Source organism: Lepeophtheirus salmonis, chromosome 7 (genome assembly GCF_016086655.4).
Source record: "Lepeophtheirus salmonis chromosome 7, UVic_Lsal_1.4, whole genome shotgun sequence".
In the NCBI taxonomy this organism is placed as follows: domain Eukaryota; kingdom Metazoa; phylum Arthropoda; class Copepoda; order Siphonostomatoida; family Caligidae; genus Lepeophtheirus; species Lepeophtheirus salmonis.
In genome coordinates this window covers 1,637,928-1,650,653 of record NC_052137.2, presented here as the reverse complement: position 1 = coordinate 1,650,653, position 12,726 = coordinate 1,637,928, and positions in this window count along the sequence as shown.

The following is a 12,726-nucleotide window of genomic DNA, read 5'->3' as shown; positions in this document are numbered from 1 at the left end:
AGTGGAAATATAAAATATAATATGATCAACCGTGATTTTATGGGGGTGTACTAGCAAATAGTCGAAAATATCATCATATTTTTTCCGATTTCAATGCCAATTTCATGACGTCATGCCTCGTAAAGGAAATATCGAGGCAATCGAAGGAAAATACTTCTAAATTGATCATCAATTTCAAGAGATGTTCGAATTCGATTTCCAAATTCCAAGAGGAATGACTGAGGGAGAATTCATTCGAAATAAAACTACCTCATACCTCATAAGGGAGTAGAGTGGACTCCTTCCTTGGGAATCAGATATCAGGGTCGAAACAATAAAGCGATCCATTAATGATGAGTAGATAATTTTAATATTTCAAAATGGGATCACTTAAACAATACAAAATGTAACAAAAATCTTTGGAGATGCATATTTTTTTAACTAGATCTTTTTGAAAATTATACATTGAATATTTTTCTATAATATAAGCTATGATATTCATCATTACTATGTATTATGAACAAGTAATAAAGGTCGAAAGAAAATTGTCGTTTTTCATCATTTTTGAGCCTAAAAATGGAAATATATCAAGTTCAGAACAAGATATAGAATAAATAAAAACACTTTTTAATTATAAAAACACATATGCATAAGTTTTATTAGTCTTATTTTTAATTAAGATTAATTAATATGAATTAAGTAGCCTGTTTATCTGTCCTCAGGAATGTCTGAACTACGTTCAAAAATATAGTCGCGGATTTGTGCTGGAGACAGATTTGTTGACATGACAAAGATCTACTAGAAACTGCGGAGGAGACTGTGTGATATGTCAGGGTGATAATTTTGGTAAGAATACAAAAGCGTGCGAGGGGAAGAGAAGAAATACTTATGGCATCATTGATTAAATAATATACATTTTCTTCTATCAAGAACGTTATCATTCCCGCATTTATTATTCAATATTAATATAATATTAGATGCTGATAGTCGATAGAGAACTGAATAAAATGCCTAAAATAACGTCGCCTTCTGTTTGGATTTTTGAAAATAGAGGCCCAGGCATTTAGAAAATACTTACCGGATGAAAAACAAATGGCTTGTCAAATTTATCGATATAAGTGTGCCTTTAGTCCCCTGTCTAACGATGAATACATCAAGTCAGACTTTAACTTTGATCTCACAAAGATGCTTATTGCATATAATATAACCTTATCCATTGCTAATCATCCTACGTTGAAAAAATTTATGGAGAAATACTGGGGTAAGTTCTTCCCTTCCTGGGGAACCATCATTAATTAATGGATGATGTTGGTAATGATGTCATTTATAGAAATACCTCCATTGTAAATTGTGAAGTTAAGATAATTTTAAGCCTGTTTAGAGTCATCCACACCAAATTACGAAATTGCACTCTGAATTTTGTACTATCTAACAGTAAGTATTCATTTAAAAAAAAATCTAAACATAAAATATGATTCTATTTTATCTAAAATTATCAAGAATTATGATACACAACTCATTAAATGGCAAAAACAACTGTTTAAATGGTCACAACAACGGGGTAGTAGCTTTGGATGGTTCGTAACTAGTTTGTCTGACACTAGTTTCTTCACATAAAGACTTGGGTATACTCATTAGGTTTTCCAACATTACATAGTTAATAAATATTAGTTTTTGTCACTTAAGGATTAGCTATGGTTCATAAGCTCCAAGAAATGGTGTTCAGAAAACTCATAAAGGCAAAAACAACTGCTTAAATGGTCACAACAACGGGGGTAGTTGCATTAGGTGTAGCATTATAATTAGCAATTGTGTGTATCCTTCATGATAATAGTATACTGTTATACAAGCATAAATAACGGGGAGGGAATCTTTTTGATGCCCTTTATAAAGAGTTATATCGCCAGACATTACTACATAATGATTTTTTGCACTAAATCTTTACGATGGATTTAATTCAAACATTTTTATATTAGTATAATTACTGTCTGATTTTATGATTTTGATATTTACTTTATTATTAATAATTATTTAGAGCTCATCGATATCTATCTTGTGTATAATTGTATATTAGGAAAAGGGTGATGATCTTTTTGATTAAAATCCACCTCTGGCTTGTGTTTAGCAACTTAAAGTTATTAAATATTTAACTGAATTCATGTCGGAACAAGAAAATATTATTTGGATCAATCTATTATTTCAATATTCTGTATTTATAATTTATTGTTATTATTAATTATATGATTCTAATTGTTTAATTTTGTATATTTAACTTAAATGTATGATGGTTTATTTTTTATTTTTTAGTGTGTAGATTATATTTAATTTAAGCCTTCTATTTTAAACTTGGAACTTCAAATATATTTCGAAATACTCTTACTTTGTCGTTTTATTATTTATTATTCTGAGAATATGGTTCATAATGAATAACAATTTCATGGAGTGTGACGTTTTCAAATCTATTGTAACGGATAAAACCGTCTAAGTCAATTATACGTAGTATATCTTTATTGAACATTTTGGTAATAAATACTTTCGTTATACCCTCAAAAATCATAATAAAGTAGGCAACTGATAAATACTGATGTGATTATCAGTGAGAATCACATCAGTATTTTAAACAATGATACCACATGTCTTTCTCTCCTCCACGTTTTTCTCTACAATATTATCAACTATAGTGATACGTAAATGAACATGTAGTTCCTTTATTTATCCTTCTAAGGGGAGTAGGATCCAAGGCAGTTTTTCTTTATGTTAATAAAGAGACAAAGTTGAGTATTGGACCCATTGCTATCGAAGAAGAAGAAGATCATAATTTCATCTCCAATTATTATGAGGTCATCAATTATCTAGAAAACGCCTGGCCTGGACTCAATTAGACTTATTATTCTATTATAGAATCTAGTTCCTCAGAAACGGTTGTGTGGGTTTGGTTTGGAATATTTTTTTATTTTCTATATTTTTTTTACCCCCATAATCTACTTACTAAATAATGTTTAGGTTGCTATATATTAATAAATAAACTATTATTAAATATTAATTCTTAACCAATACCGTAGTGTCTAGTGACTAGCTAGTCTATCATTTTTTACCTTTTTCAAGAGTAGGTATATTTTTAATACTATATTATCTAGAGTGTGCATAAGCAAAAATGTATCATAGCCGACATCATCAAGAGCTGAAACGTGATTAAAGGTAGCGCCTTCAAATTTATTCACCAGGTAGTGAAAAAACACATTTTCGTTAATTAAACTTCAAAATTTTCATTTTGAGTCTTAATTGCAGCCTTTACACGAGGTCGGAAGGTCTTACACACACCCCTGACATACTCATTAGACATAGCTATCTACTCTATCTCAATGGAGGTCTGCAGTTTAACAGTATTTTTGTGTGGGACGGCTCCAAATCCCATAGTCAAGTGGGTTCAGATTGGGTGAGGAAAAATGCCACTATGTACAATTGTGTAGTTGTTTCCCTTCAAGCAATTTAGGAGGTTTTGGCCTTGGTCAATCTGGTGGAATTTACCGTTGCTTTTATGATCTGGTGTTTTCGGTGGACATAGCTCTTGATGCCCATGTCTTTCACGGCATTCCTGATCATCCCTTCACTAACTTTATGATTTTTTAGCAAACTGCCGCATCGAAGTTTGATGATATGCCTTAATACGGTCTCCCAAGGGACTCATAAACTTCTCCAATCGCTTTATGCTAAGGCCCCTGCTCCCAAGCTTCTGTTCATAGGTGCCATCAGTCTCAAAACGCCTCCTTGATGCTCAATACAGTGGGCCTGTTTACTTCCACAATCTTGACCATCTTACAAACAGGTTCTCCCACGTGGAGCAAATCAAGCACCCTATGTGTAACTGCGCCCTGTTATGCTTCCAAATTATGTAGTAAATATGTAAAGCTATTGATAGTGACGTATAAAATATGTACTGCCGATATTTTAAAATAAAAGAAACCGAAAATTATTGGTATAATCCTAACTATTGGAAGAATGTTTGGAAGGAGAGCAGGTTATCTGTCATGTCGTTTCATTAGATCAGCTGCAAGCAGCCGTGAGAGAAAGAAAATTAACACTAATCCCACTCCATATACAGCAAGGACATATAGGCTGGAATTACCCAAATGTTGATCCTCAATACTACTCCTAGTCCAACAAGAACTTATACTTATAACTCCCGGGAAACAAACCCTTGGGGTTTCTCACCGTCTTTCCTGATATCACACACTAGTTGTTACTTTTTACTTATATATTTTTTTCCTCAAAAATTAAATAATAATGACAACAGCCTTGAAATATAGAAACCCTGTTCAGACTGCCAACTAGAAAACGTAGCTCCCGCTATCCAAGTCATGTTTTAATATACTTTTGACTATCAATGATATAACACAACCCTGGCCAACCCCATAATTAATGGAGACCAATTGGTTTTCCTTTCTTTCTCTATTGTCATAAGATTATTACCTGCTATGTAAGTTGTAGATATTGATGTATATTTAGCCTCCAACCTTTCAAATAATAATATAGGTATATTTCATATTATGTAGATTATAATATATTCTACACGGTATTTTGTGTCATAGAAAAAATGACTACAAAATGGATGGACTGTAATTCTGAATGAAAGGGGCTCAGAGATGTGCCGTACTTATGTGTTTAATTAATAATCTACGACAAATCAGCAACTGTGACATCTATAACACCACAAGGCTGACAATGCGTTCTATCCAGAAAATTTGGAAGACACATGAGGATTGGAGGAACCCCCTGGAGTACTTTTTCGAGTCGCAGAGTTCACAGCAGGAATCTAGAAAGGTGAGGGACACGGAGTTCATCGGGAAGGTGTGCACCATCATTGACCAGTCCCCAACGATGTCCTTCGTCTTCATTTGGAAATAAACCGAAAAGTCAGTGACAAGACAGTTAGGGCATGTGTTAACGAGGATCTCAAATGTCAGTTGACAAGATGTAAGTTGGTAGATTTGTGGACCCCAGCAGCTCTGTCTTAATACCATTGATTATTTTTTCTGGGCCACTTTGTAGGACACACTAATAGACGTCTGGTGGCGCTCATCAAGAAACACTTTGCATCCATGCCCAGAGAACTCGTCATCTAGGCTTTTTCCCACAAGACACATAACCGACAATGATTATTTTTTAGTTGAAATAAAAATATTGAAAATTATAGATTTTTGTTTGTATATACGAGAGAGGGCGTGGATTTCATCTTCAAGCTCTGTATAGGGATGATACTTATTATGCTCATACTTTCATTTTATACGAGTTATAGGGATTCCCGAATCTCTTAACTCCATGTGTGAGGATCTAGGACTCTCAATAACCAAGAATGATAATAAGTGGACTGTAATAACTTACTAATTAAATGCAAAACATAGAATAAAAACAACTGTGTATAGTTGTTCCAAGTGATTTCAAGGTGAAAAAAACATTTTCTTCTTTTTGGAGGGAAAAAACAGGTAGCTGTAATCTGGGTTGCTAACTGGTGAATACATGGTCAGACATGCAAGAGACTACGATTCCTACACCATGGATTGAGGAATAACCAAAAAATGTAAAAAAAAAAATATATTTGTCCTAAAGTTATTTAATGACTTCACAATAAATTAAATATCCTTTTGTTGACCAAAGGTTAAAGAAAAATTAAAAATGACACCTTTCCATAAGAGTAAAAATAGAGGAAAAGTCGTCAGGTCATACTCAATTTCTAGTCATCATGGCCATAAAGAAGTATTTCAGTCTCTGTGTCAACCTTCCAGTGCATAAAAACAAGGATAAGAGGTTAAACACTATAAAAAACCTCAGCGGACCTAGTAGGAAGCATCCAGTGACCTTCTAACTTGTAAGAAAACCATGCCAAAAGATCAACAACAACTATCAGTCAAAATCGGAAAAATAATTCGATCTTCGACCGAGTCTTAACACTATTGAACATCTATAGAATGAAGTGCCCCATCTACAACATTCATTGGTTATAAATGTTACTGTAGAAAAACTTTGAATATATTCGTATTTCATGAATCAAACAATAGTTAATATTTATTTATTGTATATCATGGCGTTAGTTCGTTCGTTGTAACTTGTAGGAATCTAGCAGACCTGTGTACGAGTTCAGTTTGATGATTCCAAGATATGTCCGTTTATGTACTCGAGTAGATAAAATATGAAGTGACAATATTTTGGAGCAACAAAAACTTCTAAAAGAGACAATGTTTTACTTTTATTTCATAACTATTTAGTGGTAGTAACCGGCATTACCCTAAATAATAATTAGGCGTCAGCTAAAAAATAAATTTCACTTTAATAATATAGAAGATTACTCCCTAAGAAATCCATTTTTCATGAGCTTACACCCACGTTACTACTCAATTCATATGAAGTGTTATCTCTAATGTTGTATATCTCCGTATTTATTCGGTCCAATCCAGTACCGTCTTACAACAGGTCCTTCGGACTCTCAGTACTAGAACTGAGGATCAAAAAGAAAGAAATAACGTTGATTGGTGTCTTCAAATACCGAACTTTTATAAGTTTTATGACATCTATGCAGGACTGAACTGGAGGGGGCTGTAGTCTTCAGTCTTAAATAAGGATCTACACAACATTAGATATCTCTTCAAGAATAATAATTATCGTTTGAAAATGATAATAATAATAATAATATGATAGGATGACTAATGAGTACTTTAGGCTCTCGAGCGCTCAGCAACTAAATCAAGCAAACCAGTCTTCTCTGTATCCTATATCCCAACTAGCTTTTTTATCCACTCTCAGTCTCGGCTGTCAAAAGGGAACGGAGAGATACAAAAGAAAACGTATGGTAGCTAGTCTTCTGTAGTTTTCTTGTTGCCAACTGTTCATTATATTTCAGAAAATAGTTCTGAATTGATAGTCTTATCAATTACTGAGTATGAAATTACACGAATTCTATACGAAAGCCCATGATTGATCTAAATTTATATAAAAAACCAAATATTATGTAATACCTTTTTTGAGTTCATAATACGTAGAGTCAGCTGCTTTAAATCGTACGAGAGTCACCTTATGAAAGTTAATGAAAACAACGTAAGGGAAAATACACTACATCTCTGTTTATTTAAAAAGGCAACCATTATTACAAAATGGCGACGAGAGATAATTCATTTTTACATAGCATCTGTTTATATTTTATTCAAATCTTAATGTATACTGAAAATGCATATGTGCCAACAATAAAAAACAGCAACAGTGCTGAATATTCAATGCTACATGCACATATCTCTAATATTTCATTAATACGACTACATTGTTATTTCTTAGATCAAAGTATATTGATACTATATACAATGTGCAGACAAACTTTGCTTTATTAATATGGATGATAGTACACATTGGGTTTGGGTACTAAATAAATTCAAACAACAACCATTTATTAGAAGGAATATTACACGTCAATTGGTTTAAAATCCCAAGATTTTATAATCATAACACATCTAAAAAACCATTAAATATGTAACTTTTATTACATGAACAAATTAAATCTCTCATATCTCGCATGCCCATGGACCTTCCACTCTTATCTTGTTTCTACTGTGAGATACAGTGACTTTATCTTTTTTTGACAAATGTGTGACGATAAAATAAAAGCAAGCTGGGATTTTTTTTTTTTTGATGAAACAGAGAAAAACGCATAAGAAGTTTTTTACTTCAATGAAAAACCAAAGAGGATACTTTAAAGAGTTAAATACAATATTAAACCACTGAAAAACTGTACAACAAGTTATTAATATGATTGATATTTGTTTAAATTTTTACATGAACACATTGTTTACAAGTTTAGTCAATTTGATCGTGCAGTATTTGAACTTTAAATCGAATTTTGAGATCATCAATATAATCAATTTCAGTTGGTGAGGCATGATGCTCTTAACAAGCTAATTTCTTATCAGACTGGTGCAATATTGAAAGAAAAAGTATTCCAGCTTGCTTTTATGTTATTGTCACACAAATATTTATGATTATAATGAGAGGAACAATATGATCTAGATAAATCATATTTTTTATAATATACTTACATTTCTTAATTTTTTTAGAGGTATAGACAATTGCCATCATGTGATGTTATATCTGTATCGATCAATTAAGTGGTTTATAAACTACAATCTAAAACACAAGGGTCTTCAAGACAATTTTTGACCAAAGTCAACATGAAAAAGATCTTAGAACTCTGGACAGGATTTAGTTACATATCTGACATTTCATTTCGGAGTTTTACAAAAATACTCGTATGTATGTCATGCGCAAGTAGGGCGTTTTTTGTTGTATATGGCGGATATCGTGGAGAAGACAGGGATGTCCTTTTTTGCAATCTGTGCCGGACGAGAAAATGATGGGATTGGAAACTTTTAAAGCCTTCACAGGTACTTTTTCCATCCCACACTGCAAAGAAGACTTTCACCTGGTTCTCAGAACTTTTTTTTTGACTTTGTTGGGCACGGTTGGGCCTCCAAGCTCATCGTACCTCAACCCCTATGAACTTCTTTGTGTGTGGTGCAGTTGAGCAACACGCCAACAGATCCTCCTGCATCACAAAATCCAAGCTGATGTCAAGGATCCAGGGGGAACTCCGGAACCTGCCAAAGGAGACTGTCATCAAGAATGACTCCCGTTTCCAATATCGAGTGGACGACCTTATGGACGCCAAAGGCGATTGTATTGAATAAAGTCTAATATATTTTTGATGCAGCTATTATTTGGCTTTGGATTTGATTAAAATCGGATCATTAGTTTAGGAGAAAATCTATAAAAAAAGAAAGAAAATGTATTGGTTGTTAAATATAGGTGGTACCCTGTATATGTTCCATCCTTAAGAATAAAAGAATGATGATAACAGCTTTAGGGAAAAAAATAACACTCTTCAGATTTCGAACTATAAAAAAATATTGCACGCGTTCAGGTCATATTATATACAATTCTTTATATTATTTATGTCAAAGCCTTTAGATTGGAAAATATTATATTATATAAAATAGGAATCTTCCTTGGTAGAAAAACTATTTCATGGATTAAAACTATGTATAAAGTACCTTTTATGTCAAAATAAGCTCAGTGTTTGAAAACTTTATAGCCATTATTCTCCATTATTCTTCTTAGTACTGAGGAGACTATTATATCCTATATCTATCCATATAAAACTTTGGTTTAATTCAATTATATGTATGTAGGTAAGGCTAGCTAATATACGTTACAAACTTTGTCATTTAGTTGATGGTGTTTTAGAGAGCTTTATTGGTTCTTCGAAAATCGAGGGTAATAACATCAGGAAACAAATGACGATAAAAAACTATAGTCAAGTTTTTTTTCTTATTAAATAATATTACTCATACAATTATTTTATTATTAATTTGAATTCTTTGATGTTGTCTCTCTCTCTCTCTAACAAAATGATATAGGGGAGAGTAGAAAAGACATAATATTATATTTAAGTCAAGAAACAGGGAATATGTACAATAAGAAGAGTCATAGAAGAACCACTTTTTCCAGGATTTCCTATATGAAGAACCAATTTCTGTCCCCTTGCTATGACCAAAATGATTGTGTTATTTTTTTACTAATTTACTTAAATAAGACGCAAAGTAAAAAGTTCCGAGTGCTTTTCATTTTATTTTGAAAATAAAATGAACATAGTTAGGATTATCCGATGGTTTCAAACGGGTTTCCGGCTAATTTTCAGGCCCTGGGCAATAAAAATAGTGCTCACATCCCGGTCCAACTCGACAATTGTCATTATTTTATCAACATTTTCTACGTTCATATTACCATAACGGAATCGTTAGAACCACTGCTTCGCTATTAGATTCAATACTGTATTGGGTTCATAAACAGCACAAAACTTTTTGGCCGCCTCAGGTGCCTTTTCACCTTCATTTTTTCTTCTTTTTTTACTTTCTTTTTGGAACGCTCTAAGATATAACTAGCTTCACCAAACACAAAACTGAAAATGCACTTTTTGTAAGTGTACGCTTAACCTTTAAGCTTATTTGGATGCAATGTATTAATCGTGCGCGATATATCTCACTAAAGACATCTAGCGAAAAGCTTTCAAGGCTTTTTACTTAACCTAATATGTATACCGAAAAATAGCCTTTATTTGGTCAAAAAAAGTAAGGGAGCGAGAAAAAAGAGTAGGCTATTAAAAAAAGACTATTTTGAGTGTATGTAAGTTTTGGGTTGGTATTGACATTTTGAAAAAGAATGGGGGAGTAAACTAATGGTACTACTAAATTACAAGTTCTCATTGATATATACGAAAAAATCTTGAAACATTTGTCCCTGCTCATAGTCCACAAAGAATAACTCTGAGGATTTTGTAATGGACTTATAATTGTAAATCCTTGTTGGGCTCAGAGTAGAATTGAGAATCAACGTCGGAGTATTTCTTACCTATATCCTTTTTTATTTCACATTTCATCACAGCTGTTTGTAGCTGGTCGAATAAAACGTTATGACAGCTAAACAGCTCTCCTTCAAAACGTTCTTCAAATGATCAAAGTTACCATTTGGATAACTTTGGTTTCTTTTTTTGACATGCCCCAAATGCTACAAATTAGTATAATGACGTATATATAGATATACTCTAGTTAGTTAAATAAAGGAAGTTTCCTTGAGAGCAACTGCTCCCCTGAAATATAGAGACAAGGTAGTACAGAGACCTTCCTTTCAACCTATCAGGCAGAAAATGCAAAATGACATTACAAAGTAGGTCTTTAGTATTAAAAAAATCCTTTGGTTACTAAATAAATTAAATATATTTATAAATAGCTTTGAAAAAAGTTATTAATAAAAATTAATTGTTATAGGTACTTTCTATTCAGAACTGCATATGAATTAATATAATAATCAGGGCATATTTTCTACAACTCTAGTTCTTGCCCATTTGCCACACCTCTGATTTTTAACCATTTGACAAAAATATTTTCAACTTTCTTGTGTATATATTGCAAAAAAGGAAGTTTTTTAATATTTTTCTCTATGCTGTATTTGAATGGATTTACTTTGGTGATGAATAACAATTATCCTATTAACGCCTCTTCAATAATGGACCTATATATATCGATATTATAACATCCTCCTATTAAATAAGTACTTGTGTATAATATGTTAAACAATGAACAATACTCTTTTGTTTCGTGAATAAATTATTTCGGAAATACCAAAAAATTATATTTTTTCAACCGTTATCTTTTATTTCTTCAAAATACATATTATTTATACTTCTTAAATATTTTTTGGAGTACATTTTCGGGGAGTCATTTTCTTTTAATTTCTGAATATGAATGCGAGAATATTATTTCTTATTACATTTGACATTGTACAATATAATAGGGCTACGTACCCATATAAGCATACTTATATATATAAATATCAAGTAGCCAAGCGATATATGTGGCCCATCAACATAAAAACAATCTTGAACAACAATAAAGAAAATGAAATATCCGAATACATTTTGTTACTTTAAACGTACCCAATAATTTTAGTTATCGTTTAAAATATTTATTTGATTATGATGTCATTTTGGCTCCCCTTTAAGATTGCAATTTGCGGCACACCCAAAGGGTAAATAACAATAATTTGTGGATGGAAATCGACGATAATTCGTCAAAGGATACAAATATAATCTAGGTTCAATTTTGAGAAAAATCAATGTAGTATGCTTTTGTGTTGACGAGTCACATATAAAATAAAACATTTTGATTGAAGCCTAAGCATGTTGGGTACAATTCCTTTCACTTGATTCCCCCGATTATTTATTATACTTTATATAAATATATTTTGAAAGAAATTACAAAAAAAAAAAATTAATTATTACTTTTGATATGTGATTCATACTACAGAGTATGGTAGACTATGACGTCATTTTATGACGTCATCTAACACTTTTTTTTGGAAAAAAATAATATTTTATTTGCATCAATTATTATAATATTATTTATAATATGCATGTACATAATTAAGTATATTGAGATCAAAAGTAGTTTAAAAAAAATCTTTTTATTGGACTAATGCTTATCGTTCATCATGGCACAATTGTGTGCGTGAAGGACAAGGGAGGGAGGGGCTGGGATGGTTGTGGCTAATTATTATATTTGTGTCTCTGTGGGGAGGGGGGTCGATGCTTTCTCTCTCTCTTCGACAGGATGGGTCTAGTCATAGGCGTAAGAGATAGGGGCAGTTAGATGGATTCAAAAAAATAATTTGTAATATTAGGGACAATTACATTAGACACATCCAAAAAATTATCCTTGCTAAAAAAGTCATTTTATATCAAGGTCGTAAAAAATGCATTTTTATTAAAGAAAGACTTTTCTGATTAATTCATATAATCAAAGAAATGTTTATTATTTAAAAGAAATGCCATTCAAAAAGTTTTTATTTAAAAAACTTGTTTTTTAAATAAGGTATTTATACAAATCTGTTTTTTTATAAAAACCGTCATTCAAACAAACGTTTTAGACTAAAAAAAGGTCATTAAAGACATGTCCTTTAAAAAAATCATCCAAAATACGTCTTTTCTAAAAAAGTCATTAATATTATTCCTAAAAGAAAAATGAATTTTAAAGGATATTTACAAAGTTGCTTTATTTATAAGTCCGGGCAAAATCGATAAAAGATACCCCACTAGCAAATTTGCATCGTCTCCTACGCCTATGGGTGTAGTATTATAATAATTTATTTTTAATT